This window comes from Nelumbo nucifera, chromosome 4 (genome assembly GCF_055504915.1).
Source record: "Nelumbo nucifera cultivar China Antique chromosome 4, China Antique-T2T, whole genome shotgun sequence".
Taxonomy (NCBI): Eukaryota; Viridiplantae; Streptophyta; class Magnoliopsida; order Proteales; family Nelumbonaceae; genus Nelumbo; species Nelumbo nucifera.
The window spans coordinates 51845543-51872634 of record NC_142652.1 but is presented as its reverse complement, the minus strand read 5'-3'; the positions used below and the strand labels follow the sequence as shown (position 1 = coordinate 51872634).

The 27092-nt window shown below is 46.8% G+C and overlaps 44 non-coding genes and 13 pseudogenes across 44 annotated transcripts; all 57 read left to right on the top strand.

The window, feature by feature from the left end:
- Positions 1-320: 320 nt before the first annotated feature.
- On the top strand, positions 321-439 carry LOC148796011 (5S ribosomal RNA). Its single transcript, XR_016073887.1, has one exon. It is a non-coding gene; the product is annotated as a 5S ribosomal RNA (ribosomal RNA).
- A 356-nt stretch (positions 440-795) lies between these two features.
- LOC148796010 (5S ribosomal RNA) lies at positions 796-914 on the top strand. The gene has a single exon (XR_016072665.1). It is a non-coding gene; the product is annotated as a 5S ribosomal RNA (ribosomal RNA).
- A 353-nt stretch (positions 915-1267) lies between these two features.
- On the top strand, positions 1268-1386 carry LOC148796009 (5S ribosomal RNA; annotated as a pseudogene).
- Positions 1387-1741: 355 nt separating this feature from the next.
- Positions 1742-1860, top strand: LOC148796008 (5S ribosomal RNA). The gene has a single exon (XR_016075813.1). It is a non-coding gene; the product is annotated as a 5S ribosomal RNA (ribosomal RNA).
- A 356-nt stretch (positions 1861-2216) lies between these two features.
- Positions 2217-2335, top strand: LOC148796007 (5S ribosomal RNA). Its single transcript, XR_016072664.1, has one exon. It is a non-coding gene; the product is annotated as a 5S ribosomal RNA (ribosomal RNA).
- Positions 2336-2688: 353 nt separating this feature from the next.
- On the top strand, positions 2689-2807 carry LOC148796006 (5S ribosomal RNA; annotated as a pseudogene).
- A 355-nt stretch (positions 2808-3162) lies between these two features.
- LOC148796005 (5S ribosomal RNA) lies at positions 3163-3281 on the top strand. The gene has a single exon (XR_016075812.1). It is a non-coding gene; the product is annotated as a 5S ribosomal RNA (ribosomal RNA).
- Positions 3282-3637: 356 nt separating this feature from the next.
- Positions 3638-3756, top strand: LOC148796004 (5S ribosomal RNA). Its single transcript, XR_016071114.1, has one exon. It is a non-coding gene; the product is annotated as a 5S ribosomal RNA (ribosomal RNA).
- Positions 3757-4110: 354 nt separating this feature from the next.
- On the top strand, positions 4111-4229 carry LOC148796003 (5S ribosomal RNA). The gene has a single exon (XR_016071030.1). It is a non-coding gene; the product is annotated as a 5S ribosomal RNA (ribosomal RNA).
- A 354-nt stretch (positions 4230-4583) lies between these two features.
- Positions 4584-4702, top strand: LOC148796002 (5S ribosomal RNA). Its single transcript, XR_016073886.1, has one exon. It is a non-coding gene; the product is annotated as a 5S ribosomal RNA (ribosomal RNA).
- A 355-nt stretch (positions 4703-5057) lies between these two features.
- On the top strand, positions 5058-5176 carry LOC148796001 (5S ribosomal RNA). Its single transcript, XR_016073550.1, has one exon. It is a non-coding gene; the product is annotated as a 5S ribosomal RNA (ribosomal RNA).
- A 354-nt stretch (positions 5177-5530) lies between these two features.
- On the top strand, positions 5531-5649 carry LOC148796000 (5S ribosomal RNA). The gene has a single exon (XR_016073885.1). It is a non-coding gene; the product is annotated as a 5S ribosomal RNA (ribosomal RNA).
- A 356-nt stretch (positions 5650-6005) lies between these two features.
- Positions 6006-6124, top strand: LOC148795999 (5S ribosomal RNA). The gene has a single exon (XR_016072663.1). It is a non-coding gene; the product is annotated as a 5S ribosomal RNA (ribosomal RNA).
- Positions 6125-6477: 353 nt separating this feature from the next.
- LOC148795998 (5S ribosomal RNA) lies at positions 6478-6596 on the top strand (annotated as a pseudogene).
- Positions 6597-6951: 355 nt separating this feature from the next.
- On the top strand, positions 6952-7070 carry LOC148795997 (5S ribosomal RNA). Its single transcript, XR_016070132.1, has one exon. It is a non-coding gene; the product is annotated as a 5S ribosomal RNA (ribosomal RNA).
- A 355-nt stretch (positions 7071-7425) lies between these two features.
- LOC148795996 (5S ribosomal RNA) lies at positions 7426-7544 on the top strand (annotated as a pseudogene).
- A 355-nt stretch (positions 7545-7899) lies between these two features.
- LOC148795995 (5S ribosomal RNA) lies at positions 7900-8018 on the top strand. Its single transcript, XR_016075449.1, has one exon. It is a non-coding gene; the product is annotated as a 5S ribosomal RNA (ribosomal RNA).
- A 354-nt stretch (positions 8019-8372) lies between these two features.
- On the top strand, positions 8373-8491 carry LOC148795994 (5S ribosomal RNA). The gene has a single exon (XR_016073883.1). It is a non-coding gene; the product is annotated as a 5S ribosomal RNA (ribosomal RNA).
- A 356-nt stretch (positions 8492-8847) lies between these two features.
- LOC148795993 (5S ribosomal RNA) lies at positions 8848-8966 on the top strand. The gene has a single exon (XR_016072662.1). It is a non-coding gene; the product is annotated as a 5S ribosomal RNA (ribosomal RNA).
- Positions 8967-9319: 353 nt separating this feature from the next.
- On the top strand, positions 9320-9438 carry LOC148795992 (5S ribosomal RNA; annotated as a pseudogene).
- A 355-nt stretch (positions 9439-9793) lies between these two features.
- On the top strand, positions 9794-9912 carry LOC148795991 (5S ribosomal RNA). Its single transcript, XR_016075811.1, has one exon. It is a non-coding gene; the product is annotated as a 5S ribosomal RNA (ribosomal RNA).
- Positions 9913-10268: 356 nt separating this feature from the next.
- LOC148795990 (5S ribosomal RNA) lies at positions 10269-10387 on the top strand. The gene has a single exon (XR_016071180.1). It is a non-coding gene; the product is annotated as a 5S ribosomal RNA (ribosomal RNA).
- A 354-nt stretch (positions 10388-10741) lies between these two features.
- On the top strand, positions 10742-10860 carry LOC148795989 (5S ribosomal RNA). Its single transcript, XR_016071019.1, has one exon. It is a non-coding gene; the product is annotated as a 5S ribosomal RNA (ribosomal RNA).
- A 354-nt stretch (positions 10861-11214) lies between these two features.
- Positions 11215-11333, top strand: LOC148795988 (5S ribosomal RNA). Its single transcript, XR_016068805.1, has one exon. It is a non-coding gene; the product is annotated as a 5S ribosomal RNA (ribosomal RNA).
- A 356-nt stretch (positions 11334-11689) lies between these two features.
- LOC148795987 (5S ribosomal RNA) lies at positions 11690-11808 on the top strand. The gene has a single exon (XR_016068917.1). It is a non-coding gene; the product is annotated as a 5S ribosomal RNA (ribosomal RNA).
- A 354-nt stretch (positions 11809-12162) lies between these two features.
- Positions 12163-12281, top strand: LOC148795986 (5S ribosomal RNA). Its single transcript, XR_016072489.1, has one exon. It is a non-coding gene; the product is annotated as a 5S ribosomal RNA (ribosomal RNA).
- Positions 12282-12635: 354 nt separating this feature from the next.
- Positions 12636-12754, top strand: LOC148795985 (5S ribosomal RNA; annotated as a pseudogene).
- A 355-nt stretch (positions 12755-13109) lies between these two features.
- LOC148795984 (5S ribosomal RNA) lies at positions 13110-13228 on the top strand. The gene has a single exon (XR_016073882.1). It is a non-coding gene; the product is annotated as a 5S ribosomal RNA (ribosomal RNA).
- Positions 13229-13583: 355 nt separating this feature from the next.
- On the top strand, positions 13584-13702 carry LOC148795983 (5S ribosomal RNA). Its single transcript, XR_016072424.1, has one exon. It is a non-coding gene; the product is annotated as a 5S ribosomal RNA (ribosomal RNA).
- A 354-nt stretch (positions 13703-14056) lies between these two features.
- Positions 14057-14175, top strand: LOC148795982 (5S ribosomal RNA). The gene has a single exon (XR_016075810.1). It is a non-coding gene; the product is annotated as a 5S ribosomal RNA (ribosomal RNA).
- Positions 14176-14531: 356 nt separating this feature from the next.
- LOC148795981 (5S ribosomal RNA) lies at positions 14532-14650 on the top strand. The gene has a single exon (XR_016073600.1). It is a non-coding gene; the product is annotated as a 5S ribosomal RNA (ribosomal RNA).
- Positions 14651-15004: 354 nt separating this feature from the next.
- Positions 15005-15123, top strand: LOC148795980 (5S ribosomal RNA). Its single transcript, XR_016072477.1, has one exon. It is a non-coding gene; the product is annotated as a 5S ribosomal RNA (ribosomal RNA).
- Positions 15124-15477: 354 nt separating this feature from the next.
- Positions 15478-15596, top strand: LOC148795979 (5S ribosomal RNA; annotated as a pseudogene).
- Positions 15597-15951: 355 nt separating this feature from the next.
- LOC148795978 (5S ribosomal RNA) lies at positions 15952-16070 on the top strand. Its single transcript, XR_016073881.1, has one exon. It is a non-coding gene; the product is annotated as a 5S ribosomal RNA (ribosomal RNA).
- A 355-nt stretch (positions 16071-16425) lies between these two features.
- On the top strand, positions 16426-16544 carry LOC148795977 (5S ribosomal RNA). Its single transcript, XR_016072423.1, has one exon. It is a non-coding gene; the product is annotated as a 5S ribosomal RNA (ribosomal RNA).
- Positions 16545-16898: 354 nt separating this feature from the next.
- Positions 16899-17017, top strand: LOC148795976 (5S ribosomal RNA). Its single transcript, XR_016073880.1, has one exon. It is a non-coding gene; the product is annotated as a 5S ribosomal RNA (ribosomal RNA).
- Positions 17018-17373: 356 nt separating this feature from the next.
- LOC148795975 (5S ribosomal RNA) lies at positions 17374-17492 on the top strand. The gene has a single exon (XR_016072661.1). It is a non-coding gene; the product is annotated as a 5S ribosomal RNA (ribosomal RNA).
- A 353-nt stretch (positions 17493-17845) lies between these two features.
- On the top strand, positions 17846-17964 carry LOC148795974 (5S ribosomal RNA; annotated as a pseudogene).
- A 355-nt stretch (positions 17965-18319) lies between these two features.
- LOC148795973 (5S ribosomal RNA) lies at positions 18320-18438 on the top strand (annotated as a pseudogene).
- A 355-nt stretch (positions 18439-18793) lies between these two features.
- LOC148795972 (5S ribosomal RNA) lies at positions 18794-18912 on the top strand. Its single transcript, XR_016075305.1, has one exon. It is a non-coding gene; the product is annotated as a 5S ribosomal RNA (ribosomal RNA).
- A 353-nt stretch (positions 18913-19265) lies between these two features.
- Positions 19266-19384, top strand: LOC148795971 (5S ribosomal RNA; annotated as a pseudogene).
- A 355-nt stretch (positions 19385-19739) lies between these two features.
- On the top strand, positions 19740-19858 carry LOC148795970 (5S ribosomal RNA). Its single transcript, XR_016075808.1, has one exon. It is a non-coding gene; the product is annotated as a 5S ribosomal RNA (ribosomal RNA).
- Positions 19859-20214: 356 nt separating this feature from the next.
- Positions 20215-20333, top strand: LOC148795969 (5S ribosomal RNA). The gene has a single exon (XR_016071013.1). It is a non-coding gene; the product is annotated as a 5S ribosomal RNA (ribosomal RNA).
- A 354-nt stretch (positions 20334-20687) lies between these two features.
- On the top strand, positions 20688-20806 carry LOC148795968 (5S ribosomal RNA). The gene has a single exon (XR_016071007.1). It is a non-coding gene; the product is annotated as a 5S ribosomal RNA (ribosomal RNA).
- A 354-nt stretch (positions 20807-21160) lies between these two features.
- Positions 21161-21279, top strand: LOC148795967 (5S ribosomal RNA). Its single transcript, XR_016073879.1, has one exon. It is a non-coding gene; the product is annotated as a 5S ribosomal RNA (ribosomal RNA).
- A 355-nt stretch (positions 21280-21634) lies between these two features.
- LOC148795966 (5S ribosomal RNA) lies at positions 21635-21753 on the top strand. The gene has a single exon (XR_016073549.1). It is a non-coding gene; the product is annotated as a 5S ribosomal RNA (ribosomal RNA).
- A 354-nt stretch (positions 21754-22107) lies between these two features.
- Positions 22108-22226, top strand: LOC148795965 (5S ribosomal RNA). The gene has a single exon (XR_016073878.1). It is a non-coding gene; the product is annotated as a 5S ribosomal RNA (ribosomal RNA).
- A 356-nt stretch (positions 22227-22582) lies between these two features.
- On the top strand, positions 22583-22701 carry LOC148795964 (5S ribosomal RNA). The gene has a single exon (XR_016072660.1). It is a non-coding gene; the product is annotated as a 5S ribosomal RNA (ribosomal RNA).
- A 353-nt stretch (positions 22702-23054) lies between these two features.
- Positions 23055-23173, top strand: LOC148795963 (5S ribosomal RNA; annotated as a pseudogene).
- Positions 23174-23528: 355 nt separating this feature from the next.
- LOC148795962 (5S ribosomal RNA) lies at positions 23529-23647 on the top strand. The gene has a single exon (XR_016070131.1). It is a non-coding gene; the product is annotated as a 5S ribosomal RNA (ribosomal RNA).
- A 355-nt stretch (positions 23648-24002) lies between these two features.
- On the top strand, positions 24003-24120 carry LOC148795961 (5S ribosomal RNA; annotated as a pseudogene).
- A 355-nt stretch (positions 24121-24475) lies between these two features.
- Positions 24476-24594, top strand: LOC148795960 (5S ribosomal RNA). Its single transcript, XR_016072422.1, has one exon. It is a non-coding gene; the product is annotated as a 5S ribosomal RNA (ribosomal RNA).
- Positions 24595-24948: 354 nt separating this feature from the next.
- LOC148795959 (5S ribosomal RNA) lies at positions 24949-25067 on the top strand. Its single transcript, XR_016073877.1, has one exon. It is a non-coding gene; the product is annotated as a 5S ribosomal RNA (ribosomal RNA).
- A 356-nt stretch (positions 25068-25423) lies between these two features.
- Positions 25424-25542, top strand: LOC148795958 (5S ribosomal RNA). The gene has a single exon (XR_016072659.1). It is a non-coding gene; the product is annotated as a 5S ribosomal RNA (ribosomal RNA).
- Positions 25543-25895: 353 nt separating this feature from the next.
- On the top strand, positions 25896-26014 carry LOC148795957 (5S ribosomal RNA; annotated as a pseudogene).
- Positions 26015-26369: 355 nt separating this feature from the next.
- Positions 26370-26488, top strand: LOC148795956 (5S ribosomal RNA). Its single transcript, XR_016069081.1, has one exon. It is a non-coding gene; the product is annotated as a 5S ribosomal RNA (ribosomal RNA).
- Positions 26489-26843: 355 nt separating this feature from the next.
- Positions 26844-26962, top strand: LOC148795955 (5S ribosomal RNA). Its single transcript, XR_016075304.1, has one exon. It is a non-coding gene; the product is annotated as a 5S ribosomal RNA (ribosomal RNA).
- Positions 26963-27092: the final 130 nt, after the last annotated feature.

Sequence of the window (27092 nt, the reverse complement as noted above, 5' to 3'; positions counted from 1 at the left end):
CAAATTCCATATGTTGTTTCTGGGAGACAACTGGAAACAATGCGTCGGATACTCGGACCATTTGCGGCACGATCGTCATTACTGAATGGCAACGATGCAAGAACCGGGCTTTCGGCATTCGTCATGCATTGTGGGCCCCGCGATAGTATTGCATCTATCCGGGGGTGCGGCAGATCTGAAATGCAAACACTCTGCTCACGTAGGAGCTTGTGCACGGTTACCAAGGGAGGAATGCTGCATACACAGTTTTTTCAAATCTAAAACAATTAATGGAGGGGAGCAAGATAGTGCATAAAGATCTAAGCGAGCATGAATTAAACGGGTGCGATCATACCAGCACTAATGCACCGGATCCCATCAGAACTCCGAAGTTAAGTGTGCATGGGCGGGAGTAGTCCTAGGATGGGTGACCTCCTGGGAAGTCCTCGTGTTGCACCCCAATTTTATTAATATTTTATTTCGATATCGTATTTGCAAATTCCATTTGTCGTTTCGGCGAGACAAACGCAAACAACGCGCCGGATACTCGGACCATTTGCGGCACGATTGTCATTACTGAATGGGAACCGTGAAAAAACCGGGCTTTTGGCATTCGTCGTGCATTGTGGGCCCCGCGATAGTATTGCATCTATCCGGGGGTGCGGCAGATCTAAAAAGCAAACACTCTGCTCACGTAAGAGCTTGTGCACGGTTACCAAGGGAGGAAGGCTGCATACACAGTTTTTTTCAAGTCTAAAACAATTAATGGAGGGGAGCAAGATAGTGCATAAAGATCTAAGCGAGCATGAATTAAACGGGTGTGATCATACCTGCACTAATGCACCGGATCCCATCAGAACTCTGAAGTTAAGCGTGCTTGGGCGAGAGTAGTACTAGGATGGGTGACCTCCTGGGAAGTCCTCGTGTTGCACCCCAATTTTATTAATATTTTATTTTGATTTGTATTTGCAAATTCCATTTGTTGTTTCTGGGAGATACTGGAAACAATGCGTCGGATACTCGGACCATTTGCGGCACGATCGTCATTACTGAATGGCCACGATGCAAGAACCGGGCTTTCGGCATTCGTCATGCATTGTGGGCCCCGCGATAGTATTGCATCTATCCGGAGGTGCGGCAGATCTGAAAAGCAAACACTCCGCTCACGTAGGAGCTTGTGCACGGTTACCAAGGGAAAGAGGCTGCATACACATTTTTTTCAAATCTAAAACAATTAATGGTTGGGAGCAAGATTGGTCATAAAGATCTAAGCGAGCATGAATTAAACGGTTGCTATCATACCAGCACTAATGCACCGGATCTCATCAGAACTCCGAAGTTAAGTGTGCTTGGGCGAGAGTAGTATTAGGATGGGTGACCTCCTGGGAAGTCCTTGTGTTTCACCCCAATTTTATTAATATTTTATTTCGATATCGTATTTGCAAATTCCATTTGTCGTTTCGGCGAGACAAACTCAAACAACGCGCCGGATACTCGGACCATTTGCGGCACGATCGTCATTACTGAATGGGAACCGTGCAAAAACCGGGCTTTTGGCATTCGTCGTGCATTGTGGGCCCCGCGATAATATTGCATCTATCCGGGGGTGCGGCAGATCTGAAAAGCAAACACTCTGCTCACGTAGGAGCTTGTGCACGGTTACCAAGGGAGGAAGGCTGCATACACAGTTTTTTCAAGTCTAAAACAATTAATGGAGGGGAGCAAGATAGTGCATAAAGATCTAAGCGAGCATGAATTAAACGGGTGCGATCATACCAGCACTAATGCACCGGGTCCCATCAGAACTCCGAAGTTAAGTGTGCATGGGCGGGAGTAGTCCTAGGATGGGTGACCTCCTGGGAAGTCCTCGTGTTGCACCCCAATTTTATTAATATTTTATTTCGATATCGTATTTGCAAATTCCATTTGTCGTTTCGGCGAGACAAACGCAAACAACGCGCCGGATACTCGGACCATTTGCGGCACGATTGTCATTACTGAATGGGAACCGTGAAAAAACCGGGCTTTTGGCATTCGTCGTGCATTGTGGGCCCCGCGATAGTATTGCATCTATCCGGGGGTGCGGCAGATCTAAAAAGCAAACACTCTGCTCACGTAAGAGCTTGTGCACGGTTACCAAGGGAGGAAGGCTGCATACACAGTTTTTTTCAAGTCTAAAACAATTAATGGAGGGGAGCAAGATAGTGCATAAAGATCTAAGCGAGCATGAATTAAACGGGTGTGATCATACCTGCACTAATGCACCGGATCCCATCAGAACTCTGAAGTTAAGCGTGCTTGGGCGAGAGTAGTACTAGGATGGGTGACCTCCTGGGAAGTCCTCGTGTTGCACCCCAATTTTATTAATATTTTATTTTGATTTGTATTTGCAAATTCCATTTGTTGTTTCTGGGAGATACTGGAAACAATGCGTCGGATACTCGGACCATTTGCGGCACGATCGTCATTACTGAATGGCCACGATGCAAGAACCGGGCTTTCGGCATTCGTCATGCATTGTGGGCCCCGCGATAGTATTGCATCTATCCGGAGGTGCGGCAGATCTGAAAAGCAAACACTCCGCTCACGTAGGAGCTTGTGCACGGTTACCAAGGGAAAGAGGCTGCATACACATTTTTTTCAAATCTAAAACAATTAATGGTAGGGAGCAAGATAGGTCATAAAGATCTAAGCGAGCATGAGTTAAACGGTTGCTATCATACCAGCACTAATGCACCGGATCTCATCAGAACTCCGAAGTTAAGTGTGCTTGGGCGAGAGTAGTATTAGGATGGGTGACCTCCTGGGAAGTCCTTGTGTTTCACCCCAATTTTATTAATATTTTATTTCGATATCGTATTTGCAAATTCCATTTGTCGTTTCGGCGAGACAAACTCAAACAACGCGCCGGATACTCGGACCATTTGCGGCACGATCGTCATTACTGAATGGGAACCGTGCAAAAACCGGGCTTTTGGCATTCGTCGTGCATTGTGGGCCCCGCGATAATATTGCATCTATCCGGGGGTGCGGCAGATCTGAAAAGCAAACACTCTGCTCACGTAGGAGCTTGTGCACGGTTACCAAGGGTGGAAGGCTGCATACACAGTTTTTTCAAGTCTAAAACAATTAATGGAGGGGAGCAAGATAGTGCATAAAGATCTAAGCGAGCATGAATTAAACGGGTGCGATCATACCAGCACTAATGCACCGGGTCCCATCAGAACTCCGAAGTTAAGTGTGCATGGGCGGGAGTAGTCCTAGGATGGGTGACCTCCTGGGAAGTCCTCGTGTTGCACCCCAATTTTATTAATATTTTATTTCGATATCGTATTTGCAAATTCCATTTGTCGTTTCGGCGAGACAAACGCAAACAACGCGCCGGATACTCGGACCATTTGCGGCACGATTGTCATTACTGAATGGGAACCGTGAAAAAACCGGGCTTTTGGCATTCGTCGTGCATTGTGGGCCCCGCGATAGTATTGCATCTATCCGGGGGTGCGGCAGATCTAAAAAGCAAACACTCTGCTCACGTAAGAGCTTGTGCACGGTTACCAAGGGAGGAAGGCTGCATACACAGTTTTTTTCAAGTCTAAAACAATTAATGGAGGGGAGCAAGATAGTCCATAAAGATCTAAGCGAGCATGAATTAAACGGGTGCGATCATACCAGCACTAATGCACCGGATCCCATCAGAACTCCGAAGTTAAGCGTGCTTGGGCGAGAGTAGTACTAGGATGGGTGACCTCCTGGGAATTCCTCGTGTTGCACCCCAATTTTATTAATATTTTATTTTGATTTGTATTTGCAAATTCCATTTGTTGTTTCTGGGAGACAACTGGAAACAATGCGTCGGATACTCGGACCATTTGCGGCACGATCGTCATTACTGAATGGCGACGATGCAAGAACCGGGCTTTCGGCATTCGTCATGCATTGTGGGCCCCGCGATAGTATTGCATCTATCCGGGGGTGCGGCAGATCTGAAATACAAACACTCTGCTCACGTAGGAGCTTGTGCACGGTTACCAAGGGAGGAAGGCTGCATACACAGTTTTTTCAAATCTAAAACAATTAATGGAGGGGAGCAAGATAGTGCATAAAGATCTAAGCGAGCATGAATTAAACGGGTGCGATCATACCAGCACTAATGCACCGGATCCCATCAGAACTCCGAAGTTAAGCGTGCTTGGGCGAGAGTAGTACTAGGATGGGTGACCTCCTGGGAAGTCCTTGTGTTGCACCCCAATTTTATTAATATTTTATTTTGATTTGTATTTGCAAATTCCATTTGTTGTTTCTGGGAGACAACTGGAAACAATGCGTCGGATACTCGGACCATTTGCGGCACGATCGTCATTACTGAATGGCAACGATGCAAGAACCGGGCTTTCGGCATTCGTCATTAATTGTGGGCCCCGCGATAGTATTGCATGTATCCGGGGGTGCGGCAGATCTGAAATGCAAACACTCTGCTCACGTAGGAGCTTGTGCACGGTTACCAAGGGAGGAATGCTGCATACACAGTTTTTTCAAATCTAAAACAATTAATGGAGGGGAGCAAGATAGTGCATAAAGATCTAAGCGAGCATGAATTAAACGGGTGCGATCATACCAGCACTAATGCACCGGATCCCATCAGAACTCCGAAGTTAAGTGTGCATGGGCGGGAGTAGTCCTAGGATGGGTGACCTCCTGGGAAGTCCTCGTGTTGCACCCCAATTTTATTAATATTTTATTTCGATATCGTATTTGCAAATTCCATTTGTCGTTTCGGCGAGACAAACGCAAACAACGCGCCGGATACTCGGACCATTTGCGGCACGATTGTCATTACTGAATGGGAACCGTGAAAAAACCGGGCTTTTGGCATTCGTCGTGCATTGTGGGCCCCGCGATAGTATTGCATCTATCCGGGGGTGCGACAGATCTGAAAAGCAAACACTCTGCTCACGTAGGAGCTTGTGCACGGTTACCAAGGGAGGAAGGCTGCATACACAGTTTTTTCAAGTCTAAAACAATTAATGGAGGGGAGCAAGATAGTGCACAAAGATCTAAGCGAGCATGAATTAAACGGGTGCGATCATACCAGCACTAATGCACCGGATCTCATCAGAACTCCGAAGTTAAGCGTGCTTGGGCGAGAGTAGTACTAGGAAGGGTGACCTCCTGGGAAGTCCTCGTGTTGCGCCCCAACTTTATTAATATTTTATTTTGATTTGTATTTGCAAATTCCATATGTTGTTTCTGGGAGACAACTGGAAACAATGCGTCGGATACTCGGACCATTTGCGGCACGATCGTCATTACTGAATGGCAACGATGCAAGAACCGGGCTTTCGGCATTCGTCATGCATTGTGGGCCCCGCGATAGTATTGCATCTATCCGGGGGTGCGGCAGATCTGAAATGCAAACACTCTGCTCACGTAGGAGCTTGTGCACGGTTACCAAGGGAGGAATGCTGCATACACAGTTTTTTCAAATCTAAAACAATTAATGGAGGGGAGCAAGATAGTGCATAAAGATCTAAGCGAGCATGAATTAAACGGGTGCGATCATACCAGCACTAATGCACCGGATCCCATCAGAACTCCGAAGTTAAGTGTGCATGGGCGGGAGTAGTCCTAGGATGGGTGACCTCCTGGGAAGTCCTCGTGTTGCACCCCAATTTTATTAATATTTTATTTCGATATCGTATTTGCAAATTCCATTTGTCGTTTCGGCGAGACAAACGCAAACAACGCGCCGGATACTCGGACCATTTGCGGCACGATTGTCATTACTGAATGGGAACCGTGAAAAAACCGGGCTTTTGGCATTCGTCGTGCATTGTGGGCCCCGCGATAGTATTGCATCTATCCGGGGGTGCGGCAGATCTAAAAAGCAAACACTCTGCTCACGTAAGAGCTTGTGCACGGTTACCAAGGGAGGAAGGCTGCATACACAGTTTTTTTCAAGTCTAAAACAATTAATGGAGGGGAGCAAGATAGTGCATACAGATCTAAGCGAGCATGAATTAAACGGGTGTGATCATACCTGCACTAATGCACCGGATCCCATCAGAACTCTGAAGTTAAGCGTGCTTGGGCGAGAGTAGTACTAGGATGGGTGACCTCCTGGGAAGTCCTCGTGTTGCACCCCAATTTTATTAATATTTTATTTTGATTTGTATTTGCAAATTCCATTCGTTGTTTCTGGGAGATACTGGAAACAATGCGTCGGATACTCGGACCATTTGCGGCACGATCGTCATTACTGAATGGCCACGATGCAAGAACCGGGCTTTCGGCATTCGTCATGCATTGTGGGCCCCGCGATAGTATTGCATCTATCCGGAGGTGCGGCAGATCTGAAAAGCAAACACTCCGCTCACGTAGGAGCTTGTGCACGGTTACCAAGGGAAAGAGGCTGCATACACATTTTTTTCAAATCTAAAACAATTAATGGTAGGGAGCAAGATAGGTCATAAAGATCTAAGCGAGCATGAATTAAACGGGTGCTATCATACCAGCACTAATGCACCGGATCTCATCAGAACTCCGCAGTTAAGTGTGCTTGGGCGAGAGTAGTATTAGGATGGGTGACCTCCTGGGAAGTCCTTTTGTGTCACCCCAATTTTATTAATATTTTATTTCGATATCGTATTTGCAAATTCCATTTGTCGTTTCGGCGAGACAAACTCAAACAACGCGCCGGATACTCGGACCATTTGCGGCACGATCGTCATTACTGAATGGGAACCGTGCAAAAACCGGGCTTTTGGCATTCGTCGTGCATTGTGGGCCCCGCGATAGTATTGCATCTATCTGGGGGTGCGGCAGATCTGAAAAGCAAACACTCTGCTCACGTAGGAGCTTGTGCACGGTTACCAAGGGAGGAAGGCTGCATACACAGTTTTTTCAAGTCTAAAACAATTAATGGAGGGGAGCAAGATAGTGCATAAAGATCTAAGCGAGCATGAATTAAGCGGGTGCGATCATACCAGCACTAATGCAGCGGATCCCATCAGAACTCCGAAGTTAAGTGTGCATGGGCGGGAGTAGTCCTAGGATGGGTGACCTCCCGGGAAGTCCTCGTGTTGCACCCCAATTTTATTAATATTTTATTTCGATATCGTATTTGCAAATTCCATTTGTCGTGTCGGCGAGACAAACTCAAACAACGCGCCGGATACTCGGACCATTTGCGGCACGATCGTCATTACTGAATGGGAACCGTGCAAAAACCGGGCTTTTGGCATTCGTCGTGCATTGTGGGCCCCGCGATAGTATTGCATCTATCCGGGGGTGCGGCAGATCTGAAAAGCAAACACTCTGCTCACATAGGAGCTTGTGCACGGTTACCAAGGGAGGAAGGCTGCATACACAGTTTTTTCAAGTCTAAAACAATTAATGGAGGGGAGCAAGATAGTGCATAAAGATCAAAGCGAGCATGAATTAAACGGGTTAGATCATACCAGCACTAATGCACCGGATCCCATCAGAACTCCGAAGTTAAGTGTGCATGGGCGGGAGTAGTCCTAGGATGGGTGACCTCCTGGGAAGTCCTCGTGTTGCACCCCAATTTTATTAATATTTTATTTCGATATCGTATTTGCAAATTCCATTTGTCGTTTCGGCGAGACAAACGCAAACAACGCGCCGGATACTCGGACCATTTGCGGCACAATCGTCATTACTGAAGGAGAACCGTGCAAAAACCGGGCTTTTGGCATTCGTCGTGCATTGTGGGCCCCGCGATAGTATTGCATCTATCCGGGGGTGCGACAGATCTGAAAAGCAAACACTCTGCTCACGTAGGAGCTTGTGCACGGTTACCAAGGGAGGAAGGCTGCATACACAGTTTTTTCAAGTCTAAAACAATTAATGGAGGGGAGCAAGATAGTGCACAAAGATCTAAGCGAGCATGAATTAAACGGGTGCGATCATACCAGCACTAATGCACCGGATCTCATCAGAACTCCGAAGTTAAGCGTGCTTGGGCGAGAGTAGTACTAGGAAGGGTGACCTCCTGGGAAGTCCTCGTGTTACACCCCAACTTTATTAATATTTTATTTTGATTTGTATTTGCAAATTCCATATGTTGTTTCTGGGAGACAACTGGAAACAATGCGTCGGATACTCGGACCATTTGCGGCACGATCGTCATTACTGAATGGCAACGATGCAAGAACCGGGCTTTCGGCATTCGTCATGCATTGTGGGCCCCGCGATAGTATTGCATCTTTCCGGGGGTGCGGCAGATCTGAAATGCAAACACTCTGCTCACGTAGGAGCTTGTGCACGGTTACCAAGGGAGGAATGCTGCATACACAGTTTTTTCAAATCTAAAACAATTAATGGAGGGGAGCAAGATAGTGCATAAAGATCTAAGCGAGCATGAATTAAACGGGTGCGATCATACCAGCACTAATGCACCGGATCCCATCAGAACTCCGAAGTTAAGTGTGCATGGGCGGGAGTAGTCCTAGGATGGGTGACCTCCTGGGAAGTCCTCGTGTTGCACCCCAATTTTATTAATATTTTATTTCGATATCGTATTTGCAAATTCCATTTGTCGTTTCGGCGAGACAAACGCAAACAACGCGCCGGATACTCGGACCATTTGCGGCACGATTGTCATTACTGAATGGGAACCGTGAAAAAACCGGGCTTTTGGCATTCGTCGTGCATTGTGGGCCCCGCGATAGTATTGCATCTATCCGGGGGTGCGGCAGATCTAAAAAGCAAACACTCTGCTCACGTAAGAGCTTGTGCACGGTTACCAAGGGAGGAAGGCTGCATACACAGTTTTTTTCAAGTCTAAAACAATTAATGGAGGGGAGCAAGATAGTGCATAAAGATCTAAGCGAGCATGAATTAAACGGGTGTGATCATACCTGCACTAATGCACCGGATCCCATCAGAACTCTGAAGTTAAGCGTGCTTGGGCGAGAGTAGTACTAGGATGGGTGACCTCCTGGGAAGTCCTCGTGTTGCACCCCAATTTTATTAATATTTTATTTTGATTTGTATTTGCAAATTCCATTTGTTGTTTCTGGGAGATACTGGAAACAATGCGTCGGATACTCGGACCATTTGCGGCACGATCGTCATTACTGAATGGCCACGATGCAAGAACCGGGCTTTCGGCATTCGTCATGCATTGTGGGCCCCGCGATAGTATTGCATCTATCCGGAGGTGCGGCAGATCTGAAAAGCAAACACTCCGCTCACGTAGGAGCTTGTGCACGGTTACCAAGGGAAAGAGGCTGCATACACATTTTTTTCAAATCTAAAACAATTAATGGTAGGGAGCAAGATAGGTCATAAAGATCTAAGCGAGCATGAATTAAACGGGTGCTATCATACCAGCACTAATGCACCGGATCTCATGAGAACTCCGAAGTTAAGTGTGCTTGGGCGAGAGTAGTATTAGGATGGGTGACCTCCTGGGAAGTCCTTGTGTTTCACCCCAATTTTATTAATATTTTATTTCGATATCGTATTTGCAAATTCCATTTGTCGTTTCGGCGAGACAAACTCAAACAACGCGCCGGATACTCGGACCATTTGCGGCACGATCGTCATTACTGAATGGGAACCGTGCAAAAACCGGGCTTTTGGCATTCGTCGTGCATTGTGGGCCCCGCGATAGTATTGCATCTATCCGGGGGTGCGGCAGATCTGAAAAGCAAACACTCTGCTCACGTAGGAGCTTGTGCACGGTTACCAAGGGAGGAAGGCTGCATACACAGTTTTTTCAAGTCTAAAACAATTAATGGAGGGGAGCAAGATAGTGCATAAAGATCTAAGCGAGCATGAATTAAACGGGTGCGATCATACCAGCACTAATGCACCGGGTCCCATCAGAACTCCGAAGTTAAGTGTGCATGGGCGGGAGTAGTCCTAGGATGGGTGACCTCCTGGGAAGTCCTCGTGTTGCACCCCAATTTTATTAATATTTTATTTCGATATCGTATTTGCAAATTCCATTTGTCGTTTCGGCGAGACAAACGCAAACAACGCGCCGGATACTCGGACCATTTGCGGCACGATTGTCATTACTGAATGGGAACCGTGAAAAAACCGGGCTTTTGGCATTCGTCGTGCATTGTGGGCCCCGCGATAGTATTGCATCTATCCGGGGGTGCGGCAGATCTAAAAAGCAAACACTCTGCTCACGTAAGAGCTTGTGCACGGTTACCAAGGGAGGAAGGCTGCATACACAGTTTTTTTCAAGTCTAAAACAATTAATGGAGGGGAGCAAGATAGTGCATAAAGATCTAAGCGAGCATGAATTAAACGGGTGCGATCATACCAGCACTAATTCACCGGATCCCATCAGAACTCCGAAGTTAAGCGTGCTTGGGCGAGAGTAGTACTAGGATGGGTGACCTCCTGGGAATTCCTCGTGTTGCACCCCAATTTTATTAATATTTTATTTTGATTTGTATTTGCAAATTCCATTTGTTGTTTCTGGGAGACAACTGGAAACAATGCGTCGGATACTCGGACCATTTGCGGCACGATCGTCATTACTGAATGGCGACGATGCAAGAACCGGGCTTTCGGCATTCGTCATGCATTGTGGGCCCCGCGATAGTATTGCATCTATCCGGGGGTGCGGCAGATCTGAAATACAAACACTCTGCTCACGTAGGAGCTTGTGCACGGTTACCAAGGGAGGAAGGCTGCATACACAGTTTTTTCAAATCTAAAACAATTAATGGAGGGGAGCAAGATAGTGCATAAAGATCTAAGCGAGCATGATTTAAACGGGTGCGATCATACCAGCACTAATGCACCGGATCCCATCAGAACTCCGAAGTTAAGCGTGCTTGGGCGAGAGTAGTACTAGGATGGGTGACCTCCTGGGAAGTCCTTGTGTTGCACCCCAATTTTATTAATATTTTATTTTGATTTGTATTTGCAAATTCCATTTGTTGTTTCTGGGAGACAACTGGAAACAATGCGTCGGATACTCGGACCATTTGCGGCACGATCGTCATTACTGAATGGCAACGATGCAAGAACCGGGCTTTCGGCATTCGTCATGCATTGTGGGCCCCGCGATAGTATTGCATCTATCCGAGGGTGCGGCAGATCTGAAATGCAAACACTCTACTCACGTAGGAGCTTGTGCACGGTTACCAAGGGAGGAATGCTGCATACACAGTTTTTTCAAATCTAAAACAATTAATGGAGGGGAGCAAGATAGTGCATAAAGATCTAAGCGAGCATGAATTAAACGGGTGCGATCATACCAGCACTAATGCACCGGATCCCATCAGAACTCCGATGTTAAGTGTGCATGGGCGGGAGTAGTCCTAGGATGGGTGACCTCCTGGGAAGTCCTCGTGTTGCACCCCAATTTTATTAATATTTTATTTCGATATCGTATTTGCAAATTCCATTTGTCGTTTCGGCGAGACAAACGCAAACAACGCGCCGGATACTCGGACCATTTGCGGCACGATTGTCATTACTGAATGGGAACCGTGAAAAAACCGGGCTTTTGGCATTCGTCGTGCATTGTGGGCCCCGCGATAGTATTGCATCTATCCGGGGGTGCGGCAGATCTAAAAAGCAAACACTCTGCTCACGTAAGAGCTTGTGCACGGTTACCAAGGGAGGAAGGCTGCATACACAGTTTTTTTCAAGTCTAAAACAATTAATGGAGGGGAGCAAGATAGTGCATAAAGATCTAAGCGAGCATGAATTAAACGGGTGTGATCATACCAGCACTAATGCATCGGATCCCATCAGAACTCCGAAGTTAAGCGTGTCTGGGCGAGAGTAGTATTAGGATGGGTGACCTCCTGGGAAGTCCTCGTGTTGCACCCCAATTTTATTAATATTTTATTTTGATTTGTATTTGCAAATTCCATTTGTTGTTTCTGGGAGACAACTGGAAACAATGCGTCGGATACTCGGACCATTTGCGGCACGATCGTCATTACTGAATGGCAACGATGCAAGAACCAGGCTTTCGGCATTCGTCATGCATTGTGGGCCCCGCGATAGTATTGCATCTATCCGGGGGTGCGGCAGATCTAAAAAGCAAACACTCTGCTCACGTAAGAGCTTGTGCACGGTTACCAAGGGAGGAAGGCTGCATACACAGTTTTTTCAAGTCTAAAACAATTAATGGAGGGGAGCAAGATAGTGCATAAAGATCTAAGCGAGCATGAATTAAACGGGTGCGATCATACCAGCACTAATGCACCGGATCCCATCAGAACTCCGAAGTTAAGCGTGCTTGGGCGAGAGTAGTACTAGGATGGGTGACCTCCTGGGAAGTCCTCGTGTTGCACCCCAATTTTATTAATATTTTATTTTGATTTGTATTTGCAAATTCCATTTGTTGTTTCTGGGAGACAACTGGAAACAATGCGTCGGATACTCGGACCATTTGCGGCACGATCGTCATTACTGAATGGCAACGATGCAAGAACCGGGCTTTCGGCATTCGTCATGCATTGTGGGCCCCGCGATAGTATTGCATCTATCCGGGGGTGCGGCAGATCTGAAATACAAACACTCTGCTCACGTAGGAGCTTGTGCACGGTTACCAAGGGAGGAAGGCTGCATACACAGTTTTTTCAAATCTAAAACAATTAATGGAGGGGAGCAAGATAGTGCATAAAGATTTAAGCGAGCATGAATTAAATGGGTGCTATCATACCAGCACTAATGCACCGGATCTCATCAGAACTCCGAAGTTAAGTGTGCTTGGGCGAGAGTAGTATTAGGATGGGTGACCTCCTGGGAAGTCCTTGTGTTTCACCCCAATTTTATTAATATTTTATTTCGATATCGTATTTGCAAATTCCATTTGTCGTGTCGGCGAGACAAACTCAAACAACGCGTCGGATACTCGGACCATTTGCGGCACGATCGTCATTACTGAATGGGAACCGTGCAAAAACCGGGCTTTTGGCATTCGTCGTGCATTGTGGGCCCCGCGATAGTATTGCATCTATCCGCGGGTGCGGCAGACCTGAAAAGCAAACACTCTGCTCACATAGGAGCTTGTGCACGGTTACCAAGGGAGGAAGGCTGCATACACAGTTTTTTCAAGTCTAAAACAATTAATGGAGGGGAGCAAGATAGTGCATAAAGATCTAAGCGAGCATGAATTAAACGGGTGCGATCATACCAGCACTAATGCACCGGATCCCATCAGAACTCCGAAGTTAAGTGTGCATGGGCGGGAGTAGTCCTAGGATGGGTGACCTCCTGGGAAGTCCTCGTGTTGCACCCCAGTTTTATTAATATTTTATTTCGATATCGTATTTGCAAATTCCATTTGTCGTTTCGGCGAGACAAACGCAAACAACGCGCCGGATACTCGGACCATTTGCGGCACAATCGTCATTACTGAATGAGAACCGTGCAAAAACCGGGCTTTTGGCATTCGTCGTGCATTGTGGGCCCCGCGATAGTATTGCATCTATCCGGGGGTGCGACAGATCTGAAAAGCAAACACTCTGCTCACGTAGGAGCTTGTGCACGGTTACCAAGGGAGGAAGGCTGCATACACAGTTTTTTCAAGTCTAAAACAATTAATGGAGGGGAGCAAGATAGTGCACAAAGATCTAAGCGAGCATGAATTAAACGGGTGCGATCATACCAGCACTAATGCACCGGATCTCATCAGAACTCCGAAGTTAAGCGTGCTTGGGCGAGAGTAGTACTAGGAAGGGTGACCTCCTGGGAAGTCCTCGTGTTGCACCCCAACTTTATTAATATTTTATTTTGATTTGTATTTGCAAATTCCATATGTTGTTTCTGGGAGACAACTGGAAACAATGCGTCGGATACTCGGACCATTTGCGGCACGATCGTCATTACTGAATGGCAACGATGCAAGAACCGGGCTTTCGGCATTCGTCATGCATTGTGGGCCCCGCGATAGTATTGCATCTATCCGGGGGTGCGGCAGATCTAAAAAGCAAACACTCTGCTCACGTAAGAGCTTGTGCACGGTTACCAAGGGAGGAAGGCTGCATACACAGTTTTTTCAAGTCTAAAACAATTAATGGAGGGGAGCAAGATAGTGCATAAAGATCTAAGCGAGCATGAATTAAACGGGTGCGATCATACCAGCACTAATGCACCGGGTCCCATCAGAACTCCGAAGTTAAGTGTGCATGGGCGGGAGTAGTCCTAGGATGGGTGACCTCCTGGGAAGTCCTCGTGTTGCACCCCAATTTTATTAATATTTTATTTCGATATCGTATTTGCAAATTCCGTTTGTCGTTTCGGCGAGACAAACGCAAACAACGCGCCGGATACTCGGACCATTTGCGGCACGATTGTCATTACTGAATGGGAACCGTGAAAAAACCGGGCTTTTGGCATTCGTCGTGCATTGTGGGCCCCGCGATAGTATTGCATCTATCCGGGGGTGCGGCAGATCTAAAAAGCAAACACTCTGCTCACGTAAGAGCTTGTGCACGGTTACCAAGGGAGGAAGGCTGCATACACAGTTTTTTTCAAGTCTAAAACAATTAATGGAGGGGAGCAAGATAGTGCATAAAGATCTAAGCGAGCATGAATTAAACGGGTGTGATCATACCAGCACTAATGCACCGGATCCCATCAGAACTCCGAAGTTAAGCGTGTCTGGGCGAGAGTAGTATTAGGATGGGTGACCTCCTGGGAAGTCCTCGTGTTGCACCCCAATTTTATTAATATTTTATTTTGATTTGTATTTGCAAATTCCATTTGTTGTTTCTGGGAGACAACTGGAAACAATGCGTCGGATACTCGGACCATTTGCGGCACGATCGTCATTACTGAATGGCAACGATGCAAGAACCAGGCTTTCGGCATTCGTCATGCATTGTGGGCCCCGCGATAGTATTGCATCTATCCGGGGGTGCGGCAGATCTAAAAAGCAAACACTCTGCTCACGTAAGAGCTTGTGCACGGTTACCAAGGGAGGAAGGCTGCATACACAGTTTTTTCAAGTCTAAAACAATTAATGGAGGGGAGCAAGATAGTGCATAAAGATCTAAGCGAGCATGAATTAAACGGGTGCGATCATACCAGCACTAATGCACCGGATCCCATCAGAACTCCGAAGTTAAGCGTGCTTGGGCGAGAGTAGTACTAGGATGGGTGACCTCCTGGGAAGTCCTCGTGTTGCACCCCAATTTTATTAATATTTTATTTTGATTTGTATTTGCAAATTCCATTTGTTGTTTCTGGGAGACAACTGGAAACAATGCGTCGGATACTCGGACCATTTGCGGCACGATCGTCATTACTGAATGGCAACGATGCAAGAACCGGGCTTTCGGCATTCGTCATGCATTGTGGGCCCCGCGATAGTATTGCATCTATCCGGGGGTGCGGCAGATCTGAAATACAAACACTCTGCTCACGTAGGAGCTTGTGCACGGTTACCAAGGGAGGAAGGCTGCATACACAGTTTTTTCAAATCTAAAACAATTAATGGAGGGGAGCAAGATAGTGCATAAAGATCTAAGCGAGCATGAATTAAACGGGTGCTATCATTCCAGCACTAATGCACCGGATCTCATCAGAACTCCGAAGTTAAGTGTGCTTGGGCGAGAGTAGTATTAGGATGGGTGACCTCCTGGGAAGTCCTTGTGTTTCACCCCAATTTTATTAATATTTTATTTCGATATCGTATTTGCAAATTCCATTTGTCGTGTCGGCGAGACAAACTCAAACAACGCGCCGGATACTCGGACCATTTGCGGCACGATCGTCATTACTGAATGGGAACCGTGCAAAAACCGGGCTTTTGGCATTCGTCGTGCATTGTGGGCCCCGCGATAGTATTGCATCTATCCGGGGGTGCGGCAGACCTGAAAAGCAAACACTCTGCTCACATAGGAGCTTGTGCACGGTTACCAAGGGAGGAAGGCTGCATACACAGTTTTTTCAAGTCTAAAACAATTAATGGAGGGGAGCAAAATAGTGCATAAAGATCTAAGCGAGCATGAATTAAACGGGTGCGATCATACCAGCACTAATGCACCGGATCCCATCAGAACTCCGAAGTTAAGTGTGCATGGGCGGGAGTAGTCCTAGGATGGGTGACCTCCTGGGAAGTCCTCGTGTTGCACCCCAGTTTTATTAATATTTTATTTCGATATCGTATTTGCAAATTCCATTTGTCGTTTCGGCGAGACAAACGCAAACAACGCGCCGGATACTCGGACCATTTGCGGCACAATCGTCATTACTGAATGAGAACCGTGCAAAAACCGGGCTTTTGGCATTCGTCGTGCATTGTGGGCCCCGCGATAGTATTGCATCTATCCGGGGGTGCGACAGATCTGAAAAGCAAACACTCTGCTCACGTAGGAGCTTGTGCACGGTTACCAAGGGAGGAAGGCTGCATACACAGTTTTTTCAAGTCTAAAACAATTAATGGAGGGGAGCAAGATAGTGCACAAAGATCTAAGCGAGCATGAATTAAACGGGTGCGATCATACCAGCACTAATGCACCGGATCTCATCAGAACTCCGAAGTTAAGCGTGCTTGGGCGAGAGTAGTACTAGGAAGGGTGACCTCCTGGGAAGTCCTCGTGTTGCACCCCAACTTTATTAATAATTTATTTTGATTTGTATTTGCAAATTCCATATGTTGTTTCTGGGAGACAACTGGAAACAATGCGTCGGATACTCGGACCATTTGCGGCACGATCGTCATTACTGAATGGCAACGATGCAAGAACCGGGCTTTCGGCATTCGTCATGCATTGTGGGCCCCGCGATAGTATTGCATCTATCCGGGGGTGCGGCAGATCTGAAATGCAAACACTCTGCTCACGTAGGAGCTTGTGCACGGTTACCAAGGGAGGAATGCTGCAGACACAGTTTTTTCAAATCTAAAACAATTAATGGAGGGGAGCAAGATAGTGCATAAAGATCTAAGCGAGCATGAATTAAACGGGTGCGATCATACCAGCACTAATGCACCGGATCCCATCAGAACTCCGAAGTTAAGTGTGCATGGGCGGGAGTAGTCCTAGGATGGGTGACCTCCTGGGAAGTCCTCGTGTTGCACCCCAATTTTATTAATATTTTATTTCGATATCGTATTTGCAAATTCCATTTGTCGTTTCGGCGAGACAAACGCAAACAACGCGCCGGATACTCGGACCATTTGCGGCACGATTGTCATTACTGAATGGGAACCGTGAAAAAACCGGGCTTTTGGCATTCGTCGTGCATTGTGGGCCCCGCGATAGTATTGCATCTATCCGGGGGTGCGGCAGATCTAAAAAGCAAACACTCTGCTCACGTAAGAGCTTGTGCACGGTTACCAAGGGAGGAAGGCTGCATACACAGTTTTTTTCAAGTCTAAAACAATTAATGGAGGGGAGCAAGATAGTGCATAAAGATCTAAGCGAGCATGAATTAAACGGGTGTGATCATACCTGCACTAATGCACCGGATCCCATCAGAACTCTGAAGTTAAGCGTGCTTGGGCGAGAGTAGTACTAGGATGGGTGACCTCCTGGGAAGTCCTCGTGTTGCACCCCAATTTTATTAATATTTTATTTTGATTTGTATTTGCAAATTCCATTTGTTGTTTCTGGGAGATACTGGAAACAATGCGTCGGATACTCGGACCATTTGCGGCACGATCGTCATTACTGAATGGCCACGATGCAAGAACCGGGCTTTCGGCATTCGTCATGCATTGTGGGCCCCGCGATAGTATTGCATCTATCCGGAGGTGCGGCAGATCTGAAAAGCAAACACTCCGCTCACGTAGGAGCTTGTGCACGGTTACCAAGGGAAAGAGGCTGCATACACATTTTTTTCAAATCTAAAACAATTAATGGTAGGGAGCAAGATAGGTCATAAAGATCTAAGCGAGCATGAATTAAATGGGTGCTATCATACCAGCACTAATGCACCGGATCTCATCAGAACTCCGAAGTTAAGTGTGCTTGGGCGAGAGTAGTATTAGGATGGGTGACCTCCTGGGAAGTCCTTTTGTGTCACCCCAATTTTATTAATATTTTATTTCGATATCGTATTTGCAAATTCCATTTGTCGTTTCGGCGAGACAAACTCAAACAACGCGCCGGATACTCGGACCATTTGCGGCACGATCGTCATTACTGAATGGGAACCGTGCAAAAACCGGGCTTTTGGCATTCGTCGTGCATTGTGGGCCCCGCGATAGTATTGCATCTATCCGGGGGTGCGGCAGATCTGAAAAACAAACACTCTGCTCACGTAGGAGCTTGTGCACGGTTACCAAGGGAGGAAGGCTGCATACACAGTTTTTTCAAGTCTAAAACAATTAATGGAGGGGAGCAAGATAGTGCATAAAGATCTAAGCGAGCATGAATTAAGCGGGTGCGATCATACCAGCACTAATGCAGCGGATCCCATCAGAACTCCGAAGTTAAGTGTGCATGGGCGGGAGTAGTCCTAGGATGGGTGACCTCCTGGGAAGTCCTCGTGTTGCACCGCAATTTTATTAATATTTTATTTCGATATCGTATTTGCAAATTCCATTTGTCGTTTCGGCGAGACAACCGCAAACAACGCGCCGGATACTCGGACCATTTGCGGCACAATCGTCATTACTGAATGAGAACCGTGCAAAAACCGGGCTTTTGGCATTCGTCGTGCATTGTGGGCCCCGCGATAGTATTGCATCTATCCGGGGGTGCGGCAGATCTAAAAAGCAAACACTCTGCTCACGTAAGAGCTTGTGCACGGTTACCAAGGGAGGAAGGCTGCATACACAGTTTTTTCAAGTCTAAAACAATTAATGGAGGGGAGCAAGATAGTGCATAAAGATCTAAGCGAGCATGAATTAAACGGGTGCGATCATACCAGCACTAATGCACCGGATCCCATCAGAACTCTGAAGTTAAGCGTGCTTGGGCGAGAGTAGTACTAGGATGGGTGAACTCCTGGGAAGTCCTCGTGTTGCACCCCAATTTTATTAATATTTTATTTTGATTTGTATTTGCAAATTCCATTTGTTGTTTCTGGGAGATACTGGAAACAATGCGTCGGATACTCGGACCATTTGCGGCACGATCGTCATTACTGAATGGCCACGATGCAAGAACCGGGCTTTCGGCATTCGTCATGCATTGTGGGCCCCGCGATAGTATTGCATCTATCCGGAGGTGCGGCAGATCTGAAAAGCAAACACTCCGCTCACGTAGGAGCTTGTGCACGGTTACCAAGGGAAAGAGGCTGCATACACATTTTTTTCAAATCTAAAACAATTAATGGAAGGGAGCAAGATAGGTCATAAAGATCTAAGCGAGCATGAATTAAACGGGTGCTATCATACCAGCACTAATGCACCGGATCTCATCAGAACTCCGAAGTTAAGTGTGCTTGGGCGAGAGTAGTATTAGGATGGGTGACCTCCTGGGAAGTCCTTGTGTTTCACCCCAATTTTATTAATATTTTATTTCGATATCGTATTTGCAAATTCCATTTGTCGTTTCGGCGAGACAAACTCAAACAACGCGCCGGATACTCGGACCATTTGCGGCACGATCGTCATTACTGAATGGGAACCGTGCAAAAACCGGGCTTTTGGCATTCGTCGTGCATTGTGGGCCCCGCGATAGTATTGCATCTATCCGGGGGTGCGGCAGATCTGAAAAGCAAACACTCTGCTCACGTAGGAGCTTGTGCACGGTTACCAAGGGAGGAAGGCTGCATACACAGTTTTTTCAAGTCTAAAACAATTAATGGAGGGGAGCAAGATAGTGCATAAAGATCTAAGCGAGCATGAATTAAACGGGTGCGATCATACCAGCACTAATGCACCGGGTCCCATCAGAACTCCGAAGTTAAGTGTGCATGGGCGGGAGTAGTCCTAGGATGGGTGACCTCCTGGGAAGTCCTCGTGTTGCACCCCAATTTTATTAATATTTTATTTCGATATCGTATTTGCAAATTCCATTTGTCGTTTCGGCGAGACAAACGCAAACAACGCGCCGGATACTCGGACCATTTGCGGCACGATTGTCATTACTGAATGGGAACCGTGAAAAAACCGGGCTTTTGGCATTCGTCGTGCATTGTGGGCCCCGCGATAGTATTGCATCTATCCGGGGGTGCGGCAGATCAAAAAAGCAAACACTCTGCTCACGTAAGAGCTTGTGCACGGTTACCAAGGGAGGAAGGCTGCATACACAGTTTTTTTCAAGTCTAAAACAAATAATGGAGGGGAGCAAGATAGTGCATAAAGATCTAAGCGAGCATGAATTAAACGGGTGCGATCATACCAGCACTAATGCACCGGATCCCATCAGAACTCCGAAGTTAAGCGTGCTTGGGCGAGAGTAGTACTAGGATGGGTGACCTCCTGGGAATTCCTCGTGTTGCACCCCAATTTTATTAATATTTTATTTTGATTTGTATTTGCAAATTCCATTTGTTGTTTCTGGGAGACAACTGGAAACAATGCGTCGGATACTCGGACCATTTGCGGCACGATCGTCATTACTGAATGGCGACGATGCAAGAACCGGGCTTTCGGCATTCGTCATGCATTGTGGGCCCCGCGATAGTATTGCATCTATCCGGGGGTGCGGCAGATCTGAAATACAAACACACTGCTCACGTAGGAGCTTGTGCACGGTTACCAAGGGAGGAAGGCTGCATACACAGTTTTTTCAAATCTAAAACAATTAATGGAGGGGAGCAAGATAGTGCATAAAGATCTAAGCGAGCATGAATTAAACGGGTGCGATCATACCAGCACTAATGCACCGGATCCCATCAGAACTCCGAAGTTAAGCGTGCTTGGGCGAGAGTAGTACTAGGATGGGTGACCTCCTGGGAAGTCCTTGTGTTGCACCCCAATTTTATTAATATTTTATTTTGATTTGTATTTGCAAATTCCATTTGTTGTTTCTGGGAGACAACTGGAAACAATGCGTCGGATACTCGGACCATTTGCGGCACGATCGTCATTACTGAATGGCAACGATGCAAGAACCGGGCTTTCGGCATTCGTCATGCATTGTGGGCCCCGCGATAGTATTGCATCTATCCGGGGGTGCGGCAGATCTGAAATGCAAACACTCTGCTCACGTAGGAGCTTGTGCACGGTTACCAAGGGAGGAATGCTGCATACACAGTTTTTTCAAATCTAAAACAATTAATGGAGGGGAGCAAGATAGTGCATAAAGATCTAAGCGAGCATGAATTAAACGGGTGCGATCATACCAGCACTAATGCACCGGATCCCATCAGAACTCCGAAGTTAAGTGTGCATGGGCGGGAGTAGTCCTAGGATGGGTGACCTCCTGGGAAGTCCTCGTGTTGCACCCCAATTTTATTAATATTTTATTTCGATATCGTATTTGCAAATTCCATTTGTCGTTTCGGCGAGACAAACGCAAACAACGCGCCGGATACTCGGACCATTTGCGGCACGATTGTCATTACTGAATGGGAACCGTGAAAAAACAGGGCTTTTGGCATTCGTCGTGCATTGTGGGCCCCGCGATAGTATTGCATCTATCCGGGGGTGCGACAGATCTGAAAAGCAAACACTCTGCTCACGTAGGAGCTTGTGCACGGTTACCAAGGGAGGAAGGCTGCATACACAGTTTTTTCAAGTCTAAAACAATTAATGGAGGGGAGCAAGATAGTGCACAAAGATCTAAGCGAGCATGAATTAAACGGGTGCGATCATACCAGCACTAATGCACCGGATCTCATCAGAACTCCGAAGTTAAGCGTGCTTGGGCGAGAGTAGTACTAGGAAGGGTGACCTCCTGGGAAGTCCTCGTGTTGCGCCCCAACTTTATTAATATTTTATTTTGATTTGTATTTGCAAATTCCATATGTTGTTTCTGGGAGACAACTGGAAACAATGCGTCGGATACTCGGACCATTTGCGGCACGATGGTCATTACTGAATGGCAACGATGCAAGAACCGGGCTTTCGGCATTCGTCATGCATTGTGGGCCCCGCGATAGTATTGCATCTATCCGGGGGTGCGGCAGATCTGAAATGCAAACACTCTGCTCACGTAGGAGCTTGTGCACGGTTACCAAGGGAGGAATGCTGCATACACAGTTTTTTCAAATCTAAAACAATTAATGGAGGGGAGCAAGATAGTGCATAAAGATCTAAGCGAGCATGAATTAAACGGGTGCGATCATACCAGCACTAATGCACCGGATCCCATCAGAACTCCGAAGTTAAGTGTGCATGGGCGGGAGTAGTCCTAGGATGGGTGACCTCCTGGGAAGTCCTCGTGTTGCACCCCAATTTTATTAATATTTTATTTCGATATCGTATTTGCAAATTCCATTTGTCGTTTCGGCGAGACAAACGCAAACAACGCGCCGGATACTCGGACCATTTGCGGCACGATTGTCATTACTGAATGGGAACCGTGAAAAAACCGGGCTTTTGGCATTCGTCGTGCATTGTGGGCCCCGCGATAGTATTGCATCTATCCGGGGGTGCGGCAGATCTAAAAAGCAAACACTCTGCTCACGTAAGAGCTTGTGCACGGTTACCAAGGGAGGAAGGCTGCATACACAGTTTTTTTCAAGTCTAAAACAATTAATGGAGGGGAGCAAGATAGTGCATAAAGATCTAAGCGAGCATGAATTAAACGGGTGTGATCATACCTGCACTAATGCACCGGATCCCATCAGAACTCTGAAGTTAAGCGTGCTTGGGCGAGAGTAGTACTAGGATGGGTGACCTCCTGGGAAGTCCTCGTGTTGCACCCCAATTTTATTAATATTTTATTTTGATTTGTATTTGCAAATTCCATTCGTTGTTTCTGGGAGATACTGGAAACAATGCGTCGGATACTCGGACCATTTGCGGCACGATCGTCATTACTGAATGGCCACGATGCAAGAACCGGGCTTTCGGCATTCGTCATGCATTGTGGGCCCCGCGATAGTATTGCATCTATCCGGAGGTGCGGCAGATCTGAAAAGCAAACACTCCGCTCACGTAGGAGCTTGTGCACGGTTACCAAGGGAAAGAGGCTGCATACACATTTTTTTCAAATCTAAAACAATTAATGGTAGGGAGCAAGATAGGTCATAAAGATCTAAGCGAGCATGAATTAAACGGGTGCTATCATACCAGCACTAATGCACCGGATCTCATCAGAACTCCGCAGTTAAGTGTGCTTGGGCGAGAGTAGTATTAGGATGGGTGACCTCCTGGGAAGTCCTTTTGTGTCACCCCAATTTTATTAATATTTTATTTCGATATCGTATTTGCAAATTCCATTTGTCGTTTCGGCGAGACAAACTCAAACAACGCGCCGGATACTCGGACCATTTGCGGCACGATCGTCATTACTGAATGGGAACCGTGCAAAAACCGGGCTTTTGGCATTCGTCGTGCATTGTGGGCCCCGCGATAGTATTGCATCTATCCGGGGGTGCGGCAGATCTGAAAAGCAAACACTCTGCTCACGTAGGAGCTTGTGCACGGTTACCAAGGGAGGAAGGCTGCATACACAGTTTTTTCAAGTCTAAAACAATTAATGGAGGGGAGCAAGATAGTGCATAAAGATCTAAGCGAGCATGAATTAAGCGGGTGCGATCATACCAGCACTAATGCAGCGGATCCCATCAGAACTCCGAAGTTAAGTGTGCATGGGCGGGAGTAGTCCTAGGATGGGTGACCTCCCGGGAAGTCCTCGTGTTGCACCCCAATTTTATTAATATTTTATTTCGATATCGTATTTGCAAATTCCATTTGTCGTGTCGGCGAGACAAACTCAAACAACGCGCCGGATACTCGGACCATTTGCGGCACGATCGTCATTACTGAATGGGAACCGTGCAAAAACCGGGCTTTTGGCATTCGTCGTGCATTGTGGGCCCCGCGATAGTATTGCATCTATCCGGGGGTGCGGCAGATCTGAAAAGCAAACACTCTGCTCACATAGGAGCTTGTGCACGGTTACCAAGGGAGGAAGGCTGCATACACAGTTTTTTCAAGTCTAAAACAATTAATGGAGGGGAGCAAGATAGTGCATAAAGATCTAAGCGAGCATGAATTAAACGGGTTAGATCATACCAGCACTAATGCACCGGATCCCATCAGAACTCCGAAGTTAAGTGTGCATGGCGGGAGTAGTCCTAGGATGGGTGACCTCCTGGGAAGTCCTCGTGTTGCACCCCAATTTTATTAATATTTTATTTCGATATCGTATTTGCAAATTCCATTTGTCGTTTCGGCGAGACAAACGCAAACAACGCGCCGGATACTCGGACCATTTGCGGCACAATCGTCATTACTGAATGAGAACCGTGCAAAAACCGGGCTTTTGGCATTCGTCGTGCATTGTGGGCCCCGCGATAGTATTGCATCTATCCGGGGGTGCGACAGATCTGAAAAGCAAACACTCTGCTCACGTAGGAGCTTGTGCACGGTTACCAAGGGAGGAAGGCTGCATACACAGTTTTTTCAAGTCTAAAACAATTAATGGAGGGGAGCAAGATAGTGCACAAAGATCTAAGCGAGCATGAATTAAACGGGTGCGATCATACCAGCACTAATGCACCGGATCTCATCAGAACTCCGAAGTTAAGCGTGCTTGGGCGAGAGTAGTACTAGGAAGGGTGACCTCCTGGGAAGTCCTCGTGTTGCACCCCAACTTTATTAATATTTTATTTTGATTTGTATTTGCAAATTCCATATGTTGTTTCTGGGAGACAACTGGAAACAATGCGTCGGATACTCGGACCATTTGCGGCACGATCGTCATTACTGAATGGCAACGATGCAAGAACCGGGCTTTCGGCATTCGTCATGCATTGTGGGCCCCGCGATAGTATTGCATCTATCCGGGGGTGCGGCAGATCTGAAATGCAAACACTCTGCTCACGTAGGAGCTTGTGCACGGTTACCAAGGGAGGAATGCTGCATACACAGTTTTTTCAAATCTAAAACAATTAATGGAGGGGAGCAAGATAGTGCATAAAGATCTAAGCGAGCATGAATTAAACGGGTGCGATCATACCAGCACTAATGCACCGGATCCCATCAGAACTCCGAAGTTAAGTGTGCATGGGCGGGAGTAGTCCTAGGATGGGTGACCTCCTGGGAAGTCCTCGTGTTGCACCCCAATTTTATTAATATTTTATTTCGATATCGTATTTGCAAATTCCATTTGTCGTTTCGGCGAGACAAACGCAAACAACGCGCCGGATACTCGGACCATTTGCGGCACGATTGTCATTACTGAATGGGAACCGTGAAAAAACCGGGCGTTTGGCATTCGTCGTGCATTGTGGGCCCCGCGATAGTATTGCATCTATCCGGGGGTGCGGCAGATCTAAAAAGCAAACACTCTGCTCACGTAAGAGCTTGTGCACGGTTACCCAGGGAGGAAGGCTGCATACACAGTTTTTTTCAAGTCTAAAACAATTAATGGAGGGGAGCAAGATAGTGCATAAAGATCTAAGCGAGCATGAATTAAACGGGTGTGATCATACCTGCACTAATGCACCGGATCCCATCAGAACTCTGAAGTTAAGCGTGCTTGGGCGAGAGTAGTACTAGGATGGGTGACCTCCTGGGAAGTCCTCGTGTTGCACCCCAATTTTATTAATATTTTATTTTGATTTGTATTTGCAAATTCCATTTGTTGTTTCTGGGAGATACTGGAAACAATGCGTCGGATACTCGGACCATTTGCGGCACGATCGTCATTACTGAATGGCCACGATGCAAGAACCGGGCTTTCGGCATTCGTCATGCATTGTGGGCCCCGCGATAGTATTGCATCTATCCGGAGGTGCGGCAGATCTGAAAAGCAAACACTCCGCTCACGTAGGAGCTTGTGCACGGTTACCAAGGGAAAGAGGCTGCATACACATTTTTTTCAAATCTAAAACAATTAATGGTAGGGAGCAAGATAGGTCATAAAGATCTAAGCGAGCATGAATTAAATGGGTGCTATCATACCAGCACTAATGCACCGGATCTCATCAGAACTCCGAAGTTAAGTGTGCTTGGGCGAGAGTAGTATTAGGATGGGTGACCTCCTGGGAAGTCCTTTTGTGTCACCCCAATTTTATTAATATTTTATTTCGATATCGTATTTGCAAATTCCATTTGTCGTTTCGGCGAGACAAACTCAAATAACGCGCCGGATACTCGGACCATTTGCGGCACGATCGTCATTACTGAATGGGAACCGTGCAAAAACCGGGCTTTTGGCATTCGTCGTGCATTGTGGGCCCCGCGATAGTATTGCATCTATCCGGGGGTGCGGCAGATCTGAAAAGCAAACACTCTGCTCACGTAGGAGCTTGTGCACGGTTACCAAGGGAGGAAGGCTGCATACACAGTTTTTTCAAGTCTAAAACAATTAATGGAGGGGAGCAAGATAGTGCATAAAGATCTAAGCGAGCATGAATTAAACGGGTGCGATCATACCAGCACTAATGCACCGGGTCCCATCAGAACTCCGAAGTTAAGTGTGCATGGGCGGGAGTAGTCCTAAGATGGGTGACCTCCTGGGAAGTCCTCGTGTTGCACCCCAATTTTATTAATATTTTATTTCGATATCGTATTTGCAAATTCCATTTGTCGTTTCGGCGAGACAAACGCAAACAACGCGCCGGATACTCGGACCATTTGCGGCACAATCGTCATTACTGAATGAGAACCTTGCAAAAACCGGGCTTTTGGCATTCGTCGTGCATTGTGGGCCCCGCGATAGTATTGCATCTATCCGGGGGTGCGGCAGATCTAAAAAGCAAACACTCTGCTCACGTAAGAGCTTGTGCACGGTTACCAAGGGAGGAAGGCTGCATACACAGTTTTTTCAAGTCTAAAACAATTAATGGAGGGGAGCAAGATAGTGCATAAAGATCTAAGCGAGCATGAATTAAACGGGTGCGATCATACCAGCACTAATGCACCGGATCCCATCAGAACTCTGAAGTTAAGCGTGCTTGGGCGAGAGTAGTACTAGGATGGGTGAACTCCTGGGAAGTCCTCGTGTTGCACCCCAATTTTATTAATATTTTATTTTGATTTGTATTTGCAAATTCCATTTGTTGTTTCTGGGAGATACTGGAAACAATGCGTCGGATACTCGGACCATTTGCGGCACGATCGTCATTACTGAATGGCCACGATG